Raw genomic sequence first — 27,576 nt, 5'->3', positions numbered from 1 at the left:
AAAGTCCTTGGGTCTAACCCTCCCCATTCCAAATTCACATGCATCCAGACTCTGCATTAGAAAGAGAGAGAAAAGATCCCTTTCCGCTTGATCCGGAATATTCATTCTAAAGATGGAGACTTTATCAGGATTAGACTCAGCTGCGAGTGACAGAAAAATCACAGTGACAGTAGCTTAAACAAGATAGTAATTTATTTCTCTCTTACATGAAAGCCTGGAAGGGCAGTCCAGCACAGGTATGGTGGCTCTGCACTGAGCAGGGACCTGCGTTCCTTTCATCTTCTTGCTTTTCCATTCTCAACATATGGCTTTCACGTTATGGTTCGGAGAGAAGTAGGACATATCCTTTCCCTATAATGGGACTTTCTTGAAATCGTGACTACCCTTTCTCGCTGGTCTGATCTAAGTCACAGGGCTACTGTTAGTTGCAAGAAAGGCTGGGTAAGGTAGTGCTTATTCTGAGTGGCCAAGTGCCCATCTGTTCTGTTAACATTACTAAGAAAGGGAAAATGAAAAAAGTCTATAATGATCTATAGATCGAAAAATCTATAATCTGTCACGGACCCATAATTAGCATTATAGATTCTTTTCACTGTTAGCCCCAGTGACAGAAATTGTTATTTGCCCTGAATATTCATTTTCCCTTTCTTTCTCAGTAATATTAACAGAACAGATGGGCACTTGGCCACTCAGAATAAGCACTACCTTATCCACAAACCTTCAATTTGCCAGAGAGCCAGGCCAAAACTGTAGGAGGTTCCAGTCTCTCTGAAGCCAGCAGAGATTCAAGTGCCCAAGCCACCCTTCTCTTAATTTCCCCCCAAAACATGGAGAGATAAATCCATGAATATGATACGATTCATTCTGAAATCTGACTCAGTTGTAAGCATATAGTGTGAAAACCCACCTGCAAAGCCAGTGTTATAGGTTTTATAATTTTAGAGTACCCACTTGCTGTGGCCCCAGGGACTCAGAACTAAGTAACAATATCTGAAATTTACCAAAATCAAAAATCATCTGCTGATCTTGGGACTTCCCTGGTGGCGCAGTGGTTAAGAATCTGCCTGCCAATGCAGGGGACATGGGTTCTCCATGGGAAGATCCCACATGCCGCAGAGCAACTAAGCCTGCGCGCCACAACTACTGAAGCCCGCGCGCCTAGAGCCCGTGCTCTGCAACAAGAGAAGCCACCGCAATGAGAAGCCTGTGCACCACAAGGAAGAGTAGCCCCCGCTCACCGTAACTATAGAAAGCCTGCGCGCAGCAATGAAGACCCAACACAGCCAAAAATAAATAAATATATATATATATTTTTAAGTATAAAAAAAAATTCTCAACAAAATATTAGCAAATCGGGCTTCCCTGGTAGCGCAGTGGTTGAGAGTCCCCTGCCGATGCAGGGGACACGGGTTCGTGCCCTGGTCCGGGAGAATCCCACATGCCACGGAGCGGCTAGGCCCGTGAGCCATGGCCGCTGAGCCTGCGCGTCCGGAGCCTGTGCTCCGCAACGGGAGAGGCCACAACAGTGAGAGGCCCGCATACCACAAAAAAAAAAAAAAAAAAAAAAAAAAAAATTAGCAAATCAAATCCGAAAATATATAAAAAGCATTATATACCACAACCAAGTGGGATTTATCCCCGGCATACTAGTCTGGTTCAACATTTAAAAATCAACTAATGTAATCCATCACATCAACAAATTAAAAAAGAAAAATCACATGATCATATCAATAGATGTCTCTCTCACTCCTTTTAAACATTGTACTGAAAGTCTTTGCTATGCAAAAGGTAAGAAATGAAAAGAAAAAGTATACAGATTGGGAAGGAGGACATAAAACTGTCTTTCTGTTTGCAGTTTGGAAAACTGTCTACAGACTATATGATGATCTGTGTAGAAAAATGAAAGAATTAACAAAAATTTCTGTAAGTAACCAGATATTATAGCAAGGTTTCAGGACACAAGGTTAAATATACAAAAGTCAGTTGCTTTCCTATATGCCAACAATAAACAAGTAGAAGTTGAAATTAAAAACACAATACCGGGGGCTTCCCTGTTGGCACAGTGGTTGAGAGTCCGCCTGCCAATGCCGCGGAGTGGCTGGGCCCGTGAGCGGTGCCCACTGAGCCTGCGCGTCCGGAGCCTGTGCTCCGCCAACGGGAGAGGCCACAACAGTGAGAGGCCCGCGTACCGCAAAAAGCATACAACAACAAAAAAAACCCCACAATACCATTTGCATTAGCACTCTGCAAATTAAATACTTAAGTATAAATCTAACAAAATCTGTACAGGATCTGTATGAGGAAAACTACAAAGCTCTGATGAATGAATTCAAAGAGAACTAAATAAATGGAGAGATATTCCATGTTTATGCATAGGAAGATTCAATATTGTCAAGATGTCAGTTCTTCCCAACTTAATCTGTAGATTCAATGCAATCCTAGCAAGTTATTCTATGGATATCAACAAACTGATTCTAAAGTTCATATGGAGAGGCAAAAGACCCAGAATAACCAACACAATATTAAAGAAGAACAAAGTTGAAGGACTTAACGCTACCAGACTTCAAGACTCACTATAAAGCTACAGTCATCAAGACAGTGTACTGTTGGCAGGGGGTGGGGGCAGGAGGGATTTGGATGAAGACAGTCGAAAGATACAAACTTCCAGTTATAAAATAAATACTAGGGATGTAATGTACATGATAAATGTAATTAACACTGCTGTGTGTTACATATGAAAGTTGAGTAAATCCTGAGTTCTCATCACAAGGAAAAAATATTTTTTCTATTTCTTTTATTTTGTATCTATGTGAGATGTTGGATGTTTCGCTAAATTTATTGTGATAATCATTTCATGATGTATGTAAGTCAAATCATTATACTGTACACCTTAAGCTTATACTGGGATGAATGTCAATTATATCTTAATAAAACTGGAAGAAAAAAAGCGTACTGTTGGTGAAAGAATAGACAGATAGATCAATAGAAGAGTAGAGGCACAGAAATAAACCCCCATAAATATAGACAACTGATTTTTGACAAAGGAGCAAAGATAGTCTCTTCAACAAGTGGTGCTGGAACAACTGGACATCCACATGCAAAAACTTAATCTAGACAGAGACCTTACACCCTTCACAAATATTAACTGAAAATGGATCTTAGACCTAACTGTAAAATGCAAAACCATAAAATTTCTAGAAGGTAACATAGGAGAAATCTAGATGACCTGGGATATGGCAATGGCTTTTTAGATATAACACCAAAGGCACCATCCATGAAAGAAATAATTGATAAGCTATACTTCATTAAAATTAAAACTTCTGATCTGTGAAAGACACTGTCAAGAGAATAAAAAGACCAGCCACAGACTTGTAAGAAAATATTTGCAAAAGATATATCTGATAAAAGGACTGTTATCCAAAATATAAAAAGAATTCTTAAAACTCAAAAATAAGAAAACAAACAACTGAATTTAAAAATTACCTGATCAGACAAATCAAGATATAAAGTTGGCAAATAAGCCTGTGAAAAGATGTTCCACATCATGTCACCAGGGAAATGCAAATTGAAACAAGATGACACTACACACCTATTAAAATGGGCAAAATCTGGAAGACTGACAACACTAAATGCTGGTGAGGATGTGAAGCAACAAGAACGATCATACATTGCTGGTGGGGATGCAAAATGGTACAGCCACTTTGGAAGATAGTTTTGTGGTTTGGTGGTTTCTTACAAAACTAAACTTGCTCTTACCATACAACCCAGCAATCACACTCCTTGGTATTTACCCAAAAGAGTTGAAGACTTATATATACACAAAAGCCTGCACACAGTTGTTTATAACAGCTTTATTCATAATTGCCAAAACTTGGAAGCAACCAAGATATCCTTCAGTAGGTAAGCGGATAAACTGTAGTACATCCAAACAATGGAATATTATTTACTACTAAAAAGAAATCAGCTATCAAGCCAGGAAAAGATGTGGAGAAACCTTAAACATATATTACTAAGTGAAAGAAGCCAGTCTGAAAAGGCTACATACTGTGTGATTCTAACTGTATGACATTCTAGGAAAGGCAAAACTATGGAGACAGGGGCTAGAGAGGAGGGAGGCATGATTAGATGGAGCACAGAAGATTTTTAGGGCAATGAAATATCCTGCATGGCATTATAATAATGGCTATACGTCATTATGCCTTTCTCCAAACCCATAGGCTGTACAACACCGAGAGAAAGCCCTAATGTAAACTGTGGACTTTGATGGTGATTTGTCCATGTAACTTCATCCTTGGTAACAAATGTACACACTGGTGAGTGATGTTGATAATGGGGGAGGCCATGCATGTGTATGGAAGATGGTATTTGAAAAATCTCTTTACCTTCCTCTTAACTTTGTTGTGAACCCATAAACTGCTCTAAAAAATAAAGTCTTTTAAAAAAAATCTACATTGTTGAGAGTGATACATCTGTGAAATGCTACATTGTTAAAAGTGTTGTCTGGGACAGTTGGCTAAGGAAACTAAGAGGAGGGGGTATATGTATACATATAGCTGATTCACTTCATTGTACAGCAGAAACTAACACAACATTGTAAAGCAACTGTACCCCAATAAAACAATTTTTTAAAGAAAATTTAAAAAAAGGAGAATTAAGAAAATTTAAATCTTGTTATTGTCACAAATAGTAGTTTCAAATTTGTTGTCTCAGTTGAGCAGGGCTATGAAATTGAGGCTGTGATCATGGAAGAATCTTCTTGTGGGCCAGTTGGTTTTCCTGTTCCAAGCCATAGATAAATCTTGCCTGTACAGACCATGGACTGATAGCTGTTGATTGATCAACATTAAATGGTCTCTCTTGCTATTAAAATAATACCTCAAAGCACATCTACTGTTGATGGTTTGTGGTAATGGTGCCCTCATATATAAAAGACTGTTTTACAGAATAAAATTTTTTCAGTGAACAGTAGATAAATCACAGAAGTAATTTTTTATTGAACTTGCTTCAATAATATCTAAGTGGGAAGTTCTTGGTTATTGTATAAGAAATGTACCTTACAAATACTTCTTTGGAAGTCTTTATCTCCATCTCTCTCATTAAAATTATATCAGAAAATGAATAGAGCTGGATATCTTACATGTCTTTTGTTTTCATTTTAAAATTATCCTTAATACTACTCACTCCTTTAAATAACAAAAGATGAAAGAAACCTAAGATCATCTAAACAAAATTGGCCTACATTCCCCAACCACTGATGAAAACTAAAACCAAACATTAAAATCCAGTTGCTAGGAGGGGAAACGGAGTATGGTTTGGAGTTGGGAAAAGTAGGTGTGTACGGGTGCAAATGTGTTCCCACTCAAAGGATCCAAGGAAATCAGTCTTTTTTTTTTTTTTTTTTTTTTTTTGCGGTACGCGGGCCTCTCACTGTCGTGGCCTCTTTCGTTGCGGAGCACAGGCTCCGGACACGCAGGCCCAGCAGCCATGACTCACAGGCCCAGCCGCTCCGCGGCATGTGGGATCTTCCCGGACCGGGGCACAAACCCGTGTCCCCTGCATCGGCAGGCGGACTCTCAACCACTGCGCCACCAGGGAAGCCCCAGGGAAGCCCCAAGGAAATCAGTCTTGATTCTTACTTAGATTTTGAAAACTGGGATGTGACTTTTAGTTATGTCTATGGTTTGAAACATTTTTTGAATCATGGACCACTCTGAGAATCTAATGAGAGTGACGGACTTCACTCCCAGAAAAATGCATGTAAACAAATACATAAGGCTTTGCGTATAAATAACCTTATTGCCTTGAAAATGCTTTTCTTTCCCTTAGAGAATTACCAAAAAAAGTTAAGTTTTTTTCTTTATTTTTAATTTTTGCATTTTATTTTATTTATTTTTTTTATACAGCAGGTCCTTATTAGTCATCAGTTTTATACACATCAGTGTATACATGTCAATCCCAATCGCCCAATTCATCACCCCCCCACCCCTCCACCACGTTCCCCCCTTGGTGTCCATATGTTTGTTCTCTACATCTGTGTCTCGATTTCTGTCCTGCAAACCGGTTCACCTGTACCATTTTTCTAGGTTCCACATATATGCGCTAACATATGATATTTGTTTTTCTCTTTCTAACTTACTTCACTCTGTATGACAGTATCTAGATCCATCCACGTCTCTACAAATGACCCAATTTCATTCCTTTTTATGGCTGAGTAATATTCCATTATATATATGTACCACATCTTCTTTATCCATTCGTCTGTCGATGGGCATTTAGGTTGCTTCCATGACCTAGCTATTGTAAATAGTGCTTCGGTGAACATTGGGGAGCATGTGTCTTTTTGAATTATGGTTTTCTCTGGGTATATGCCCAGTAGTGGGATTGCTGTATCATATAGTAATTCAATTTTTTGTTTTTTAAGGAACCTCCATGCTGTTCTCCATAGTGGCTGTATCAATTTACATTCCCACCAACAGTGCAAGAGGGTTCCCTTTTCTCCACACCCTCTCCAGCATTTGTTTTTTGTAGATTTTCTGATGATGCCCATTCTAACTGGTGTGAGGTGATACCTCATTGTAATTTTGATTTGCATTTCTCTAATAATTAGTGATATTGAGCAGCTTTTCATGTGCTTCTTGGCCATCTCTATGTCTTCTTTGGAGAAATGTCTATTTAGGTCTTCTGCCCATTTTTGGATTGGGTTGTTTGTTTTTTAAATATTGAGCTGCATGAGCTGTTTATATATTTTGGAGATTAATCCTTTGTCTGTTGATTCGTTTGCAAATATTTTCTCCCATTCTGAGGATTGTCTTTTCATCTTGTTTCTGGTTTCCTTTGCTGTGCAAAAGCTTTGAAGTTTCATTAGGCCCCATGTGTTTATTTTTGTTTGTATTTCCATTACTCTAGGAGGTGGATCAAAAAAGATCTTGCTGTGATTTATGTCAAAGAGTGTTCTTCCTATGTTTTTCTCTAAGAGTTTTATAGTGTCCCCTCTTACATTTAGGTCTCTAATCCATTTTGAGTTTATTTTTGTGTATGGTGTTAGGGAGTGTTCTAATTTCATTCTTTTACATGTAGCTGTCCAGTTTTCCCAGCACCACTTATTGAAGAGACTTTCTTTTCTCCATTGCACATCCTTGCCTCCTTTGTCACAGATTAGTTGACCATAGGTGCGTAGGTTTATCTCAGGGCTTTCTGTCTTGTTCAATTGATCTAGGTTTCTCTTTTTGTGCCAGTACCATATTGTCTTGATTACTGTAGCTTTGTAGTATAGTCTGAAGTCAGGGAGTCTGATTCCTCCAGCTCCGTTTTTTTCCCTCAAGACTGCTTTGGCTATTTGGGGTCTTTTGTGTCTCCAAACAAATTTTAAGATTTTTTGTTCTAGTTCCGTTAAAAAATGCCATTGGTAATTTGATAGGGATTGCATTGAATCTGTAGATTGCTTTGGGTAGTATAGTCATTTTCACAATATTGATTCTTCCAATCCAAGAACATGGTATATCTCTCCATCTGTTTGTATCATCTTTAATTTCTTTCATCAGTGTCTTATAATTTTCTGCATACAGGTCTTTTGTCTCCCTAGGTAGGTTTATTCCTAGGTATTTTATTATTTTTGTTGCAATGGTAAATGGGAGTGTTTCCTTAATTTCTCTTTCAGATTTTTCATCATTAGTGTATAGGAATGCAAGAGATTTCTGTGCATTAATTTTGTATCCTGCTACTTTACCAAATTCATTGATTAGCTCTAGTAGTTTTCTGGTGGCATCTTTAAGATTCTCTATGTATAGTATGATGTCATCTGCAGTGACAGTTTTACTTCTTCTTTTCCAATTTTTATTCCTTTTTCTTCTCTGATTGCCGTGGCTAGGACTTCCAAAACTATGTTGAATTAATAGTGGTGAGAGTGGACATCCTTGTCTTGTTCCTGATCTTAGAGGAAATGCTTTCAGTTTTCACCATTGAGAATGATGTTTGCTGTGGGTTTGTCGTATATGGCCTTTATTATGTTAAGGTAGGTTCTCTCTATGCCCACTTCCTAGAGAGTTTTTATCATAAATGGGTATTGAATTTTGTCAAAAGCTTTTTCTGCATCTATTGGGATGATCATATGGTTTTTGTTTTTTTTTTTGCGGTACGTGGGCCTCTCACTGCTATGGTCTCTCCCGTTGTGGAGCACAGAGTCCGGACGCGCAGACCCAGCGGCCATGGCCCACGGGCCCAGCCGCTCCGCGGCATGTGGGATCTTCCTGGACCGGGGCACGAACCCGTGTCCCCTGCATCGGCAGGCGGACTCTCAACCACTGCACCACCAGGGAAGCCCGATTATATGGTTTTTATTCTTCAGTTTGTTAATATGGTGTATCACATTGATTGATTTACATATATTAAAGAATCCTTGCATCCCTGGGATAAATCCCACTTGATCGTGGTGTATGATCCTTTTAATGTGTTATTGGATTCTGTTTGCTAGTATTTTGTTGAGGAGTTTTGCATCTATATTCATCAATGATATTGGTCTGTAATTTTCTTTTTTTGTAGTATCTTTGTCTGGTTTTGGTATCAGGGTGATGGTGGCCTCATAGAATGAGTTTGGAAGTGTTCCTTCCTCCGCAATTTTTTGGAAGAGTTTGAGAAGGATGGGTGTTAGCTCTTCTCTAAATGTTTGAGAGAATTCACCTGTGAAGCCATCTGGTCCTGGACTTTTGTTTGTTGGAAGATTTTTAATCACAGTTTCAATTTCATTACTTGTGATTGGTCTGTTCATATTTTCTGTTTCTTCCTGGTTCAGTCTTGGAAGGTTATACCTTTCTAGGAATTTGTCTATTTCTTCCAGGTTGTCCATTTTATTGGCATAGAGTTGCTTGTAGTAGTCTCTTAGGATGCTTTGTATTTCTGCGGTATCTGTTGTAACTTCTTTTTCATTTCTAATTTTATTGATTTGAGTCCTCTCCCTCTTTTTCTTGATGAGTCTGGCTAATGGTTTATCGATTTTGTTTATCTTCTCAAAGAACCAGCTTTTAGTTTTATTGATCCTTGCTATTGTTTTCTTTGTTTCTATTTCATTTATTTCTGCTCTGATCTTTATGATTTCTTTCCTTCTGCTAACTTTGGGTTTTGTTTGTTCTTCTTTCTCTAGTTCCTTTAGGTGTAAGGTTAGATTGTTTATTTGAGATTTTTCTTGTTTCTTGAGGTAGGCTGTAAACTTCCCTCTTAGAACTGCTTTTGCTGCATCCCATAGGTTTTGGATTGTCGTGTTTTCATTGTCATTTGTCTCTAGGTATTTTTTTAATTTCCTCTTTGATTTCTTCAGTGATCTCTTGGTTATTTAGTAACTTATTATTTAGCCTCCATGTGTTTGTGTTTTTTACATTTTTTCCCTGTAATTGATTTTTAATCTCATAGTGTTGTGGTCAGAAAAGATGCTTGATATGATTCCAATTTTCTTAAATTTACTGTACCTTGATTTGTGACCCAAGATGTGATCTATCCTGGAGAATGTTCCGTGTGCACTTGAGAAGAAAGTGTAATCTGCTGTTTTTGGATGGAATGTCCTATAAATATCAATTAAATCTATCTGGTCTATTGTGTCATTTAAAGCTTCTGTTTCCTTATTTATTTTCATTTTGGATGATCTGTCCATTGGTGTAAGTGAGGTGTTAAAGTCCCCCAGTATTATTGTGTTACTGTCGATTTCCTCTTTTATAGCTGTTAGCAGTTGCCTTATGTATTGAGGTGCTCCTATGTTGGGTTCATATATATTTATAATTGTTACATCTTCTTCTTGGATTGATCCCTTGATCATTATGTAGTGTCCTTTCTGTCTCTTGTAACATTCTTTATTTTAAAGTCTATTTTATCTGATATGAGTATTGCTACTCCAGGTTTCTTTTATTTCCATTGGCATGGAATATCTTTTTCCGTACCTTCACTTTCAGTCTGTATTTGTCCCTAGGTCTGAAGTGGGTCTCTTGTAAACAGCATATAGATGGGTCTTGTTTTTGTATCCATTCAGCAAGCCTGTGTCCTCTGGTTGGAACATTTAATCCATTCCCGTTTAAGGTAATTATCAATATGTATGTTCCTATGACCATTTTCTTAATTGTTTTGGGTTTGATTTTGTAGGTCCTTTTCTTCTCTTGTGTTTCCCACTTAGAGAAGTTCGTTTAGCATTTGTTGTAGAGCTGGTTTGGTGGTGCTGAATTCTTTTAGCTTTTACTTGTCTTATAAAGCTTTTGATTTCTCCATCGAATCTGAATGAGATCCTTGCTGGGTAGAGTAATCTTGGTTGTAGGTTCTTCCCTTTCATCACTTTAAGTATATCATGCCACTCCCTTCTGGCTTGTAGAGTTTCTGCTGAGAAATCAGCTGTTAACCTTATGGGAGTTCCCTTGTATGCTGTCATTTTTCCCTTGCTGCTTTCAATAATTTTTCTTTGTCTTTAATTTTTGCCAGTTTGATCACTATGTGTCTTGGCATGTTTCTCCTTGGGTTTATCCTGTATGGGACTCTCTGCGCTTCTTGGACTTGGGTGGCTATTTCCTTTCCTGTGTTAGGGCTGTTTTCCACTATAATCTCTTCAGGTATTTTCTTGGGTCCTTTGTCTCTCTCTTCTCCTTCTGGGACCCCTATAATGTGAATGTTGTTGCGTTTAATGTTGTCTCAGAGGTCTCTTAGACTGTCTTCGTTTCTTTTCATTCTTTTTTCTTTATTCTGTTCCGCAGCAGTGAATTCCACCATTCTGTCTTCTAGGTCACTTATTTGTTCTTCTGCCTCAGGTATTCTGCTATTGATTCCTTCTAGTGTAGTTTTCATTTCAGTTATTGTATTGCTCATCTCTGTTTGTTCTTTAATTTTTCGAGGTCTTTGTTAAACATTTCTCGCATCTTTATGATCTTTGCCTTCATTCTTTTTCTGAGGTCCTGGATCATCTTCACTATCATTATTCTGAATTCTTTTTCTGGAAGGTTGCCTATCTCCACTTCATTTAGTTGTTTTTCTGGGGTTTTATCTTGTTCCTTCATCTGGTACATAGCCCTCTGGCTTTTCATCTTGTCTATCTTTCTGTGAATGTGGTTTTTGTTCCACAGGCTGCAGGATTGTAGTTCTTCTTGCTTCTGCTGTCTGCCCTCTGGTCTCTTTTTTGTTTTTACATTGCAATTGTCTGATATGTCTCTGAAGTCTTTTTTTTAATATATTAATTTAATTTAATTTATTTATTTATTAATTTTGCTGCACCTGGTCTTAGTTGAGGCATGTAGGTTCTTCGCTGCGGCAGGCGAGCTTCTCTTTAATTGAGCCATGGGCTCCAGAGTGCATGGACTCTGTAGTTTGCGGCACGCGGGCTTAGTTGCCCTGCAGCATGTAGGATCTCAGTTCCCCGACCAGGGATCGAACCCGCATCCCCTGCACTGGAAGGCGGATTCTTTACCACTGGACCAGTAGGGAACTCCCAAGCTTTTCTAATTTGGGTTTTCAAGTAAACTTAATGCCCTCTTCTTGAAAAAAATTACAATAAATAAAAGTTGTGCACATATAGAATAAAAAATAAGTTTATTCTGTTTGAAAGTAATTGTAATAAGATGCTGCTCCTTTGGTTTATTTTGTTTGTTTATTTTGTTCTTTGTTTTTCCAAAAAAACAGCCCCCATTTATTATTTCAAGGTTTCTGTTGGTCAGCAGTCTGGGCACAGTAAAGCTGAGAATGCTGCAGTTGTCATCTAAGGCTTGGGGTACCCTTCAAGGCCCATTCACATTGTTGACAGAATTCCATTATGGGATTGAGGTCGCTGTTTTCTGGATAACTGTTGGCCAGAGACCATTCTCAGCTCCTGGATGCTGCCTGCAGTTCCTTGCTACATGGCCTTTATAGGCAGTTCTTGGCACGGTTGTTTGCTTGCTTCCAGATTAGCAGGAGCATGTGTCTCTGACATTCTAAAGGGCTCAGTCACTTTTAAAGACTTACCTGATAAGGTCTGACCCAGCTGGATCATCTCCCTTTGGATTAACTCAAAAACAACTGATAAGAAACATAGTCATGGGAATGATAGCCCATCACAGTCACTCCCCTGCACTCAAGGGGAGGAGATTATACAAACTGTGTACACACCAGGGGCTGGAATACTTGGAGGTCATCTTAGAATTCTGCCTACCACAGCTACTTTCCCACCACTGCCTCTAGGGAGGCTTCTTTGGTTTAATAAGAAGTTATGTGGGTTTTAAAAAGATGAGACAAACAGTATCATACAATTGACATTAACTTTTGCTTTGATGGACAGGAAGGTTGAAACCCTGATTCACTCAAGTCTATGGTAGCAAATAGAATCGTGGCCAGTTAAGGATGAGCTGGGATCTCGAACACCAGATTTTCTACCACTCTTCATGTTGAATTCATGTTACTTCATTTCCTTTGTTCCCAAGTCATTGAAGTCATCTTTGGCAAAGCCTACTTCCCTACTGCCATCTGTCAACAAGGAAAGGATTACAGATTTACTTTCCACTTGAAGATAATTTGAGCAGAAGTAACATTCAAAAGTATTCTGAGGGCTTTCAGGTCACTACAGTTTTCTGACTGAAGCTTTTGAAAAAGCTTCTCCTTTGTCACTCTCAATGCCAGCCTGTAGAAGCATTTGCTTCAGTTTTATGTTATATATATAACTGAAAGTCTGAAGCTTCATCCCTCCAAGTTATTCTTCTAAGTGTGTAGGCTTGGCCAAAAGACCTTGTAGTTTTTGTTTTGTTTTTCAGAAGAATGAGGTTGGTGACTCCAGGACCTTGAACGGAAGGATCTACATCATTCACTGTATTTACCAAAACTATCTTCCTAATGAACCAAATTGTGAGCAAACTCCTCCCAGTAGAATTGCTTGGAGAACTTGCTTTCCTTTTATCTTTCTCTTAAGTGCACACACACCTTCTGCTTCGAGTTCAATAAGCACTTCATGACCTGTCTATTCTATATGGTCGATAATATTCTATTATTATTTGACAAAATCTCTTGAAAAGATGGTGATTCAAGGCCCTGGTTTGGAGGAAGACGAAGATATTCAGAGCTTAGGCAGGGCTGTTTGCAGGGTCTTTGGCATTGATGCCAAACTACTGGCCAACATGCAGAGCTGCTTTCTTCTAAAAGGCAGTGTGACCAAATGGGCAGCTGAGCTTCCCGAGGTACCTCCTAGAACCTGAGATGGGAGTCTTCTTTTCATCCAAGTTTGCTTGGCAAAGTCTTTTCACAGTTTTAAAGGAGTTAGTGGTATCTATATTTTCAAAAATGGGCTCAGAAAACATGTTTTTTTTCCTCTGAAGGCACTGGTCAGTAATAATGAACAAAACCCAGAAGTTCACAGAGAAATGTTTGTAGTTCATTCTTTTCCATGCCAAAGAGAAATGTTATCACTTTCAATTATTCAAAGATCTGCTTCAAAATAAAAGAAAGGAATATTACACATTTTGGAGTGTGATCGTCAACTGACATATTCCACCTCAGCTTCAAGCCCCCTGATGGACCAATTTCAGGGCATGTGGCTTTACCAAGGTCTCTCCAGTCCCATGGGGATTCTTTGGTTTGGCATGAGCAATAGCTTTGGATGAGCGATCCTGCAGGATACTTGAAAATAAGGCTCCTGATTTGAGATGAATCCATTTGATAAGATTCTGGTATTTCCAAAACAGGATTCTTCTCATGAATCCACACTATCTGAGATATATTTTAGGATGTAGAAGTGTCAGGTGCTCCGTCAGCTTCGCTGCCCTCAGGTTTACATTGGCAGAATCCTGCCTCATCCAGAGCACCAAGACTTGATATCTGATTGCATTCAGCAATAAAGTAAACCCAAAAAGCACAAATATTTGTTCGTACTGTGATTTATTTCTTTCAACATTTCCAATTTAAGCTAGACATAACAAAAGCAAAGGCCGATATTTTTATTCAAAATGATAGGTTATGTTTTATTTAATTCTCATCAGTGGTAAACAATTTTAGAAATCCTAGAATGTCAACAGTGACAATGGTATGTTACCCAACCACACACTCACTTAGCATGCGATAAGACAGTTTAATAAGCAAGTGGAAGGAAAAATTTGGAAATTTATACCAGCAAACTGCTCCATTCGCTAATTACTTGTGTAATCAAAGAGGCAATTGCAAAAGCTTTTTGCATCTTCCAGAAATCTCCGGAAGTTCCTCACTACTGATAATGAACGATGATGTGGAGTTCTACAGATTTAAAAAGAATCACATAGCTTCCCATGTGTTACACTTTCCGCTGCCTTTGTGTCTTTTTATATTGCCAGTATTTTCACAGATACATGAGTAGTAAAAAACAAAGAATCAACAGGATTCAGAAAATTGTAATGTTCTTTCATTTCCCTCCAGACTCATATGAGTAATCTAGAGGATGAGCATGGCACAGGCACATGGGGAAATGGCCTTGGCTTTTCTTACTTACACTTCACTGCAATTCTCTGTTAACTTTCCATTCGGTTAAACTTCCATATACAGTATCGTAGGCATAATCTTGCATTCTATTCATACTGACTCTGATCTACTGCAAATAACTTGATAACCATGGAGTGCTAGTCTTGGCCATGTCTTTATCGTGAATGAAACTCTTTAAATGTAGACTTCGATGTTTCCTGTGATCACCTTGCATAAATCAATAGCTATTTTCTATTTCCACCATCAGTCTTCTTGTAAAATAGAATTGGAACAAGCTGAGTAAAATGATCTTTTTATCGTGTCTTGCAACTATCCTGTCTTTATCATTCCAATGATTGTGAATTTGTACACTTATAGAAATCAACTCATGAGTGCTAAAAAATTGCTTTTATATACAGACAAAATAAGCTCCTAAAAGTAAGTGCGATTTTCCAAGAAAAATAAAATACTTTTACTTGAGAGTGTCAGGTACATTACACTCTTTTCAACTTGTCTTGAATGAGTGAAGGTAATCTATTATCAATGGTTTTACCACAAAAACCAATATTCACTCTTGAGTTGCAATGTCTTCAAATTTTTTCAACTTTTTCATGCTTTCTGAAATTTTTCAGTGCATCCTAAAATTTTTCAAAGCTATTTTCCATCTGAAATTCTTTGTGACTGATTTTTTTAAGTGAGACCAATAACTATAAGTAACAGAATACTGCATTCTTTGTAACAGCATATTCCAACCATTGAACAATTTTCTTAAAGCTTTGCAGTTTACCTGGGATGTTTTGTAATCTTAAGGTAAATTTGTGTTGATACTGCCAATCATGTAATTTCATGAACTTCAAACTATATGCAGGGTCCCAAGTGGAAGCTGACTCATTCTCTGGCCAGTAGATGAACTCTGATTAATTACTGGTGACGATAAAGCCCTCTATTGCATGTTGCTGTCTTTGGTGTCGTTCTTCAATTTACAATGGAATATTAGCACATCTTGTAAATGATTATAACAGACTTTTGTTCTGACAATGTTTTAAAATAACCACAGTTCCAAAACAAACAAAACTCACACAGACATACACACAACTGACCACAGATGAAACAATCACACTGCTAAAGAAGAATAACAACAACAAAATGTGTGTACCAAGCCTTGCAGACTGTACAGTGCTGACAGGAACAAATAAGTCCACATGAGGACACAGGCAAAACATCAACTGAGAATGATGCCAGATCTCACCATCATTTGAGGTGAGATGCTCAATAGTGCCATCTGAGTCCATTCAGGCTGCTATAACAAAAATATCATAGATGGCTATAAACAACAGAAATTTATTTATCACAATTCTGAAGGCTGAAAGTCCAAGATCAAGGTACCATTCGATTCAGTGTCTGGTGAGAACACACTTCTTGGTGCATTGATGGCCAATTTCTCATGGTATCCTCACTTGACAGAGAGCTGAGAGGGGAAGCAGGCTCTCTTGTGACTTGTATAAGGGCACTAATGCCATTCATGAGGTCTTCACCCTTATGATCCCATCTAACCCGAATTACCTCCCAAAGGCCTGACCTCCTAATACTATCACATTGGGAGGTAGAGTTTCAATATGTTAATTTTGGGTGGACACAAACATTCAGTCCATAAGGTGTCCCTAGTTTTTCTTTGATTTTTTTTTTTCTGTCTACATGAAAAGTTGGATGTTTTTACATTTTCACAAGACAAATAGGACCATGACTTACATTTTATAATTTACATAGCTGGTTTGAGAGGTATAATTATTGTTCCCTCTGGAATGCTGGGTAGGCCCATGCTCACTGCACCCCCATCTCTGCCACTGCCCCACCCTTGCCCTACATTATATTTACACAGTTCTTCCAGAAGCCGAATGATACCCACTTAGGCATAAATCTGGGTTTTAGTGTATGAGTTTTTTATAAAAGCTTATGTATTTTATTATTCAATAGTTAGAAGGGGAGTTCGTGGTTTTCTCCTTTGAGGAGACAGTAGATTTTAAAGTATATTTTCAAATGCATTTGGCAATGATTTCAGAGAAGAAATGACAAGATTACAAAAGGAGCTAGAAAGAAAGAAAGCAAAACTTAGTAGCAAAATATCAAGTGTCCTTATTTGCCACAGATCCACAAATAAATCCACAAATAAAGGCAGGGACATCACAGGGGTCCAGAGAATGGTTTCACAAGCAATTATAGAGTTAAGAACTTTCAGAGATGAGCTTGAGACAACATGAACTATTTCACGTGCAAATCAAAATCTCAAAGCCAATGAAATTGATAGTGTATTACCCTTACAGAAACACTGAGGAGGAATGGCAATGTAACCACCTTAAATGGCCACTGTTGTCTGCTAGTGACACCTCTTAGTGAGGACTGGGAACACAGCAATATCCATTAGGGCTTATGGTGCCAGGTTCCAAGGAAGAGCTCCCTGACAGGTGTTATTCCTTGCTTCATAAAGTCTCAATGTCCTTTTGGGCCTGGATGCCCATTTCTTGCACAACGGTTGTACTCTGAGTCTAACCAATAGCTGATGTACATGATAACCAAAGTGAAAAGCAGATATCTCAAATATAGACTAAGAATTCATGTTAGAAAACAAAGATGAATAACACAAACTTTATTTTTTTATACTTCATGCTAATTTTATTTTATTTTAATTTATTTTTTATTGAAGTATAGTTGATTTACAATGTTATATTAATTTCTGCTGTACAACAAAGTGACTCAGTTATACACATATATACATTCTTTTTTATATTCTTTTTCATTATGGTTTATCCCAGGATATTGAATATAGTTCCCTGTGCTATACAGTAGGACCTTGTTGTTATTCTATATGTAATAGTTTGCATCTACTAACCCCAAACTCTCAGTCCATCCCTTCCCCACCCCCTGCCCCCTTGGCAACCACAAGTCTGTTCTCTATGTCTGTGAGTCTGTTTATGTTTCATAGATAGGTTCATTTGTGCCATACTTTAGATTCTACATATAAGTGATACCATATGGTATTTGTCTTTCTCTTTCTGACTTACTTCACTTAGTATGATCATCTCTAGTTCCATCCATGTTGCTGCAAATGGCATTAGTTCATTCTTTTTTATGGCCGAGTAATATTCCATTGTATATATGTACCACATCTTCTTTGCCCATTTATCTGTTAATGGATATTTAGGTTGCTTCCATGTCTTGGCTATTGTGAATAGAGCTGCTATGAACATAGGGGTGCATGTATCTTTCTGAATTATAGTTTTGTCTGGATATATGCCCAGGAGTGGGATTGCTGGATCATATGGCAACTCTATTTTTAGTTTTCTGAGGAACCTCCATACTGTTTTCCATAGTGCCTACACCAACTTACATTCCCACCAACAATGTAGTAGGGTTCCCTTTTCTCTACACCCTCTTCCAGCATTTGCTATTTGTAGACTTTTTAATGATGGCCATTCTGACCAGTGTGAAGTGGTAGCTCATTTTTGTTTTGATTTGCATTTCTCTAATAATTAGCAATATTGAGCATTTTTTTACGTACCTATTGGCCATCTGTATGTCTTCTTTGGAGAAACGTCTATTTAGGTCTTCTGCCCTTTTTTGATTGGGTTCTGTATAAAACAGACTTTTATTTATTTTTTATTTCTTTTGCGGTACACAGGCCTCTCACTGTTGTGGCCTCTCCTGTTGTGGAGTACAGGCTCCGGATGCGCAGGCTCAGCGGCCATGGCTCACGGGCCTAGCTGCTCCGCGGCACGTGGGATCTTCCCGGACCGGGGCATGAACCCGTGTCCCCTGCATCGGCAGGCAGACTCTCAACCACTGCGCCACCAGGGAAGCCCTAAAACAAACTTTTTAAAAGATGTGAAATAGAAAAAGAAGCAAGGTATTCTGTGAAACATAATTAAAGGCAATAAAAAACAATTAAAATACAATTTTAAATGGATTTTAAATGTTCATTGATTGTTATGGTTGTTTTTTGTTTGTCACTATAGCACTTAGAAACACTGAAAAATATTCAAGTCGTTTTTAGAACTTACCCAAATAAAATTCTTTGCCTCAAAAGTACACCCTGTGAAGTCAGAATAGTTGTTATCCTTAAGGGTGGCAGTGCCCAGAAAGGGCAGGAGAGGCCTTTTGGGGTATTAGTAAGGTCTTTTGCCCCTGGGACTGGTTGTGTGGGTGTGTTCCAGCCATGTGCCGGAGTCTGTGCAAATCATCTCTGAAAGCCGAGTTCTTATTTCCAGGAATTTGTGAGCTAGTTGTTAAACACAGCCATCAATAAAAATTACATTATGGAAACTTAAGATTAAATAAATTATATAAAACTTCCTAATTATTTTACTATATTTAACTGTTATCCATGCTCTTGAGGTTATTTGTGCACATTGTATCTGTGTGACGGAAATATATAACATATACAGATATATATGTATATATTACTACATGTCTCTCCCCAACTCTGCATTCAGTGACATCATGTTGGTAGTTTGAAATGGGCCGTGGTGGCTGATTTCATTTGCACCACAGAAATGGACAAACATTAGAAGCCAGGGCTTAAGTTTTATTGATTTTTCTAGACTTAGGAAAGTAATGGAGAAAACATTAATAATTCAGATTGAACTTAAAAGTATATCACGTCTGTAGCCATTACATTGTAAATAGAACAGAAAAATGAGGAAATAGTCTTTCAATATTTGAAAACTATTATCCAGTTCAGCGAAGTTGCTCACATCATTGACAAATAAGTTCAGACATACCTCTTCATTATTTCACTTTTGTCTTACTTATTAATATAAAGAAAAATATTAACCAACATTCATGTCAACAGTCATTAGTTGCAAACTTAGATTGTCCACTGGTATAAGAAATAAGGAAAAATCAATTTTTTTCTCATAATTTCTTCATTTCTGTTCCTTTGTTTCTGTTTTCTTTTTCTGTAATTCTAATTAATTACATTAATTTAATGCAAGGCCTCATTACTCTCCTATTTTCCACCTCTCTGTTTATTTGTTACACTTTCTGGGAGATTTCTTCAACTTTATCTTCCTTCTGTTGAATTTTTAAAATTTAACAATCATTTTAAATTTCCGAGACTTCTTTCTTATTCTCTAATTCTACTATATTTACAACATCCTTTTCTTGTTTTAGAGGTGGAATTTTAATTTTTCAGATATTTCTGAATATACAAAAGGGTATTTTTAAAAATATTTATTTATTTATTTTTGGCTGTGTTGGGTCCCTGTTGCTGCACACGGGCTTTCTCTAGTTGCAGCGAGCGGGGGCTACTCTTCGTTGTGGTGCGAGGGCTTCTCATTGCAATGGCCCCTCCTGCAGTGGAGCATGGGCCCCAGGCCCGCGGGCTCCAGACCACAGGCTCAGCAGCTGTGGCACACGGGCCTAGCTGCTCGGCGGCACGTGGGATCCTCCCAGACCAGGGCTTGAACCCACATCCCCTGCATTGCCAAGTGGACTCCCAACTGCTGCCGCCACCACGGAAGCCCAAAAAGGTATTTTTTTAAGTTGTCCATGATTCTCTGAATTACTTGTCTCTTGTAGGATTGATTTCTCTGTTTAATTTGGTCCTTCTTTTTTCTTGTTACAGTCTTTTCTCCAATGTCTAGTGATTCTTGGTTGCTCATTTATATTTAAAAATGAGGCAATAGTAAAGCCTGTTCCTTGGAGCTTGACTGTATGTTTGGGCTTGTTGAATGACAGCCTTTGTCTTCAGGTGAGCAGTTGGAGATCAGCCAATTTGCTTGGGGACATTAAAATGCAGGGCTCCTGCATTGTTATCTTGTTGTCTCCTGGCAGGTTGGTCAATTTCCTTAGAGAAGTCCCTCCCTATTTACATTAACCTTGGGAGTAAACAGTAGGCAGCCTGTGACCAAGGGCAGGTAAGGTGACTCTTCCATATACAGACTCCTGTTTTCTGCCACACTTCATTTCTGCCCTCTGTACTACCTGCTTTTGTTGAGACTTTGAGTCCTGAACCTCTCTGAGTTTCTATAGGCAAATCAGCTCCCTGCTCGTTGCAGGCCACTTCTTAGGAATGTCAAGAAACAGTTTCCTACACCTTGCTTCATCAGTTACCACCCCATTTCCTGGTTTTTGTCTCGAAAAAGTTTTAGAAATTCTCATCATTGTTCACTATTTTGAAACAGAACGCTCAACTCATTTTTAACTGTTTGAGACTTCATATATAGGGCTGTTTCCTTTGGGTGGGGTAAGAAGAGTTATGGGTGTGGAGGTGTTGTCATAATGTTTTAAAGACCTGAGCTAATATTTCTGTAATTATTGGTTCATGTAAGCCCTCTGTCTTGTTTCCTTAAATGTATTTATCCCCATTCCTCACTCCTCTCCCTCTCCTTCCACTGGGCAACCATTTTACTGTATGGGATGATGTATATATCCTTCTATTTGTATGTATCCCAGTAAAATAATGTATCATTATTCTCTGTGAACTTATTTTTTAATTTATACAAATGATATTGTGCTAAATATCTCATTCTCCTACTTTTTTCGGTCAGCTCAAGCTTATTAATTATATTTTCAGAAATTCCCACATCTCTCTTATTTGTTTTCTGCTTGATCTGTCAGTTAAAATCTCCAACTATAATTAATGTATCTATTTCTGTCAGTTGTGATTTAATATATATTTGTTTTATTAAGTGCTTATGTGTACATGGTTATATCATTTTGTATTTTTGTATTTCATTTTGTATTTGTATATCATTTTGTATTATTAGTATATATTATCCCTTACTAACTTTAATTCTACTTTTTACTTGAATTTTAGTTTTTCAGGTATTAAGATTGCTACCTGAGCTTTCTTTTAATTTTCTATTTTTGCCTGGTATATCTTTTTCTATCCTTCTATTTCTAACCTTTCTATGCCTTTCTCTTTTATTTATTTATACTATTTTTGGCTGCGTTGGGTCTTCGTTGCTGCTCGTGGGCTTTTTCTAGTTGTGACTCTCCTGGGCCTCTAGATTGCTGACTGCAGATCTAGGGACTTGTCAGCCTCCATAATCACGTGAACCAAGTCCTTACAATCAATCTATCTAGCATCTCTCTATAGTCTCTATACAGAGATAGTTTATCTATCTATCTATCCTTTTTGTTCTGTTTCTCTGGCGAACTCTAATACAGTAACGTCACCATTTACATATATTTTACTTAATATTATATTAGGATTTCTTACATGGCATTTCTACTTCCATTTTTTCTTTTCTCTTGTTTCCTGCTTTCCTTTGAGTGGAAGAAATTTTCTTCTCATGAAGCAAGTATGTCCTACAGAATGCCTCTCTAGTCAATGTTTTATCAATAAAATGCTTCTTGATTTTTAATATCCAAGTGTCATAATCCATAAGTACATAACGATGAAAGACTTTTGGGGGCTGATGTTTATGTAGGAAAAAAATTGGTATTTACATTCCCCCAACTAAGTACACATTTTTTTTTAATATTATTTATTTATTTTTGGCTGTGTTGGGTCTTCATTGCTATGAGCGGGCTTTCTCTAGTTGTGGCGAGCGAGGGCTATTCTTCGTTGTGGTGCGCGGGCTTCTCATTGCAGTGGCTTCTCTTGTTGCAGAGCACGGGCTCTAGGGTGTGCAGGCTTCCGTAGTTGTGGCACACAGGCTCAGTAGTTGTGGCTCGCAGGCTGTAGAGCGCAGGCTCAGTAGTTGTGGCGCACAGGCTTAGTCGCTCCACAGCATGTGGGATCTTCCCGGACCAGGGCTTGAACCCCTGTCCTCTGCATTGGCAGGTGGATTCTTAACCACTGCACCACCAGGGAAGTCCCCAGTACAATAGTTTTAATAATATGATGTGAAGGAAGTGTTAAGTTACATTCCCGATAAAATTGGTAAAATGTCCAAATCACGTGTAGACATTTTGAAAAGTGCACTAAGTACCAAGTAAGGGGACATGTGTTCCAGATGTTGCAGAAACAGAGAGAAGAGAATAGAAAAATTTCAAAGCTGTAAAGCATATGGTGGAGTGTAAGACCTAGCAGAGAGGAGAGAGGTACTTTCATGCAGGACACACAATATGAACCAGCAGAACTCAAGAAACTGGCATGAGGACACAGGATGAAGTACAGGCTGCAAACAGTGGCAGAGAAAATGTAAAAGTCTACATTCTGAACCACTGGCCCCATTCCCAAGCTTGGCTCTCATAGCACTGGATGTTGGGCTTTTTTCTATTACCAGCTCCACCTCAGACAGTTCTGGAAGATTACCCTCCAGAGAAAGTGATCAGCCACAAAGAAGAAATTTCAAACTTTAATCTGAGAGGGTTGCCAAAAAGAGGCTGGGACCCCATCCAATTACTCTTCAGAAAATGCCATCAGAACAATCCCCAACCATTCAGAGCTTCCAATCAGTGTCTATCAAAATGATCATATGGCTTTTCTCCTTTCATTTATTACAGTAGAACTCTTCTAACCAACTTACATTTAACTGACCAATTGCCTCACCATCTCTCAGGAAAACTTATTGACAAATGTTTATGATATACTGCACGCTTATGGCTAGTAGGCTACTCTCTGGTATAATCACATACTTCCATTCCCACAAATTGAGTTATTTCGTTGTTTTTTGTCCCCAAATTGCTTTTTGCCATTTGTGCTTGTTATTTTAAATATTTAATCAAATATTTCTTAATTTGGCAAAATATGAGTGTGAAGCAGAAGAGCTGTTGATTCTGTTTAGAATAGGCAGAATTCTAAAGATTTCCCCCAAGATTCTCATCCCCTGGTTATTCAAACACTAACCTAGGTACTGTTTTATAGGGACTTCACAGATGGAATTAAAATGATTAATCAGCTGACCTTAAAATAGGGAGATTTTCCTGGATTTTCCAGATAGGTCCAAAGTAATCACATGAACCCTTAAAAGCAGAAGAGATGAGGTATAAGGGGAGAGCAGAAAGGTCAGAAGTGTGAGAACTCCCCCGCCATTGCTGGCTTTGAAGACTGAGAAAAGACGTCAAGAGCTGAGGAATGTGGGCAGCCTTTAGAAGATGAGAATGATCCTGGCCAAAAGACCACCAGGAAACAGGGATGTCAGTCCTACAACCTCACAGAAATAAATTCTGCCAATAACCCAAATGCTTCTGGAAGTGATTCTCCTGTAAGAGCCTCCAGTCAGGAACGAAGCTCTGGCCAACACCTCGATTTCAGCCTTGTGGGACTCTAAGCAGAGCATACTGAACTCTGACCAAAGACCTCTGAGATAATAAATGGGTCTTGTGTTAAGCAACTCAGGTGGTGGTAATTTGTTACAGCAGCACTAGGAAACGAATACACTATTGAAAAATAAATGTATTACTTTGAAAAATATTGGTAAGATGAGTTGCTGAAAAAAGCTGTTTTTGAATGTGATGTGACCATGACAATTGTAAAAGATTGGAAAGAAGATTGTAAAAATCTGCAGAAAAATACATTCCATCTGCTTCACAAATGCCCTAGAGGCTTCACTCCACTTTAACAGCATCCAAACTAGAAATTTAGGGCAATACATGATGGGCATGGCTTACGTAGGAAAGACAACTCAGAAATCCATTGATCTATACTAAAAGAAAAGAACTTAGCTCTACATTTAAAGACTGATGTTAAGTATATGTAGTTTTAAGTTAGCCATATAAATTTGCCCCTGCATTTGAAGACTGGTGTTTATATGTTTTAAGTTAAAACAAAATGGATAAGGTATCTATGTCATTTTTTAAAGATTCCATGCTCTAAGCAAATTTTTTATTAACAGACAAATTATCAATCCTGATTGCCTCTGTTAAGAGAGTTTCTCCTGTAAACCAGTGAATCATCAACCGCTTCCCTAAAGTTCTAGGTTCCTGTTGTTACTGGTTATACTAGGTGTGTGCAGTGCTGTCTTTCACTATAGCTCTCTGCAGAATAATGCCTGTTATCCTGGGGCGGGGGGTCTGGGGGGGCTTTCCTTTCCTGTGCTTCTCCATCTTCAGCTCCCTACGTTGTACACGTGAGATAGTTTCATTGGATGCTATGAATTTTCACCAGAATTTTCAGTTTCCAAGTTGGCTAGGACCTGAAGTAACTTCCACACTGCACAGTCCTTGAATTACATGCCTACCTTCAGCCTTTCCGGTTTTTACTGTTTCTGAGGCTGCAAACTGAAATGCTTTCAGGGTGAGGCAGGTAACCTAAATAAGGAAATCCTGAGAAAGGGAGTGACATGGGCTGGTGTAAGTAACAGGGAGTGGTAAGTCCAGTGATAAACCAGAGTTAGTGCCAAAAGAAATAAAGTGCCTGTTAGTGATTGCTGATGCTAATTTCGTGCCCACTACCACCTGCCTTTTAGATCTCCTTTCTAATTTTCATTTTACCTGCCACTTTACAAACTGACAGAAATATATACAATTTTACGAATGACAAAAAGATGTATTAATTATAAGTAATTTCCCAAAGTAAAGTTGTATTTTGTAATATAGCAGAATATTTTCCGCAACATTTTGGTGAATACCTGATATGCTATTTTGTCATTGTATTGTACTCTTGTACAATGAGAAGGAACCGGAGGGTCTGAGAGGACCTACACATTTTTTAGAGAGAAAGTTGGGAAAAGAAAAGTTAAGGGGAAGTTGAAGAAGGTAGAAATAAAAACTGAGAGAGAAGAGCAAAGCAAGAATTTTGAGGCAATAGGAAAAGGCCTTTGAAATTTGTCATCACTAACTTGGAAATACAGTTTTCTAGATTGTAGGTAACAGCCTGCTCAAAAGTAAATTCCAGTTATATTCAATGACTTTTTAAATACTGTTTTATACCCTGCAGAGGGTCATGAAAAATTTCCATGTGCTTATGAGGAATTCTTCTTGAGAGATTCTTTTCTAATCATTGATGAGAAATCAATTTTAAATCACTTCTGAATCCCTTTGAGAAAAAGTTGCATATATTCTTTCCCACAGCTCAATTGCATTAGAACATTAGCACGGAGATATTTGGCAGAGCAAAAATCTAGTGTATTTTGACTATTTAGGTGTTAAAAGTTTTAGGGTGAGGTTTCATTTTGTTCTACAAAGTCTGCTAAATTCTGACTAAAACAAATAGGCCAGCAGTATAAAACTAGATACTGGTTACATGTCTTTTTGCATGAAACCTGTTGTAAGTAGATAATTGTATAAGAAAATTACAGGGTTGTAGTGTTAAGAATTTTAAAACTAACTATGTAACCAACTAACTAACTTTCTGAAATGCATCAGAACCAAAAGCCCAGATAGAGCTCTGCTTCGTGGCTCAAAGCAAACTGACCAAAAGATATAAAAGTTAATTCCCTTATTACATTATATTTTGGAGAGTTATTGAAGTTGCTGAAGATTAAGGATATTGAAACAATTATAATTTCAGATGCTGTCTTGTGACATTATGTGGTTTGAGGCAGGACATGGTTAGGAGGGATTTTTTTCAGTAATAGGAAACAGAGGCAGGAATATCTAGAAAGAGATGTTAGGATAATTGCAAACTGACAACTTGTATAATTCCTGGATTGATTGTTAATATTGAGGATAAAAATATTTGATAGTGTAACCTTGGTAACTAGGTGAAAATGAAATGTTACCCATAGTAGAGGATTTTAGATTTTTGACATTTTATGACTTGCGTGGATTTAAATAAGACTTTTACCATAAGTATTGGGTTGTTGAGGAGTTATTTTAGGCAGTTTAAGTCAGGGCAGGAAATAAAAGATTAGAGTTGTGTCAATGTCAGAGGCCTACAGGGGCCAGGCAGAGGACACAGTAAATGAGGGTGGCCTGGTATAAGAACAAGGGGAAATGTGGAGAGGGACCACCTGGGAGTGTGTGTTCCATCTGCGGGCGGCAGCTGTTGACATCTGGGGATGTGGGGTATGGGATCTTCAAACATTTTTAAGCGATTTTGGGTATCTGGGTTTTATGTAACATCTCTTGATGTTTAATTCAGCAAATAATGTCATTGATAATCACTCCCATGGGTAGCAAAATGTCCAATAGGAAAAATGAACAAATCAAGGGATAAATGGACCACAAATGACCTAGCATGTAACTGTTGTTCAACGGTAATAAGGGGGGAAAATCAAGCATGAAACTGGTATACTTAACAAAACACACACTTATAAAAGACTGTGTGAATAACGTCATGTTTTTACTTAGCCTTGCTTGGGCAATTTGAACATGGAAAGGGCTCTCTGCATTTGTGGATTTGATTTCTTGTTCCAGATACTTGGGTTTTAGGAGATGGCTCCAGCCTCTTTTTCTGAGTTAATACCCTGTTTTCTTCTGCATTTCCACTCACAGTGGAAGAGAGGGGAATGGATCTTCAGAGATACTGTGACTTACGGCAGAAATCTCCCCTCACAGCACTGCTGAATACAAAATTCCAAAAGGGGGAGGTTTTCAAGGACCTCTAGCTGAGTTGGTATTTATAGCACCTGAAATGTAGTAGGGATGCACTAACCATATAATTGCATTAAGAAGTTGAATTCTTTGCACTTTCTGCATTTTAAACATATATTGTGTTAAAATCAGAAATAAATGCTATTTTTTAAAGTTTAATCGATAGAAAACAGTATAGAGCACATACAATTCAAGCATTAAGTGTGTAAACAGCTTAGAGAAACAGCTTTCCTGGACAACCTGCTCACTAAATATTTATTTATCCCACCCTTAACCCCTGAGCTTCTCAGATTTCCTGAATTCCACTGACCTTGGTCTCTTTGTAGACCCACTCTGGATACATTCTCATCAAAGAACAGGTTTTCTCTTGTCTTGGGCCTGGATTTCTCCACAAGTACTAGCCAATGTGGGTGGGAAATTCCTTCCATATCCGCTTTGGTGGAATTGCCTGTCTCCTCTCTGAGACCACCACCCATTTTCTTCTCTTCTGGTTTAAGAATCATTTGTTCAATTTCTATTATTTTCCTGGTTACTCTGAAATTTTCAATTAATCGTATGGAATTTGGCAAAGTCTAAGTCCATAAACACTGCCACATCTTTCTCCCTCTCCTAAAGCAGGTAAGGACGGTAGAGCGACTTCACCCTGATCATTCTGCCCTCGGCTTACATATTGCCCAATGTTTTAGTCTCACTTTTTTATACTTCCCAAATAGTTGCTATTATTGTTCTTATTTTATATAC

This window comes from Lagenorhynchus albirostris, chromosome 17 (genome assembly GCF_949774975.1).
Source record: "Lagenorhynchus albirostris chromosome 17, mLagAlb1.1, whole genome shotgun sequence".
Lineage (NCBI taxonomy): Eukaryota > Metazoa > Chordata > Mammalia > Artiodactyla > Delphinidae > Lagenorhynchus > Lagenorhynchus albirostris.
Note: the sequence above shows the minus strand (reverse complement) of the source record.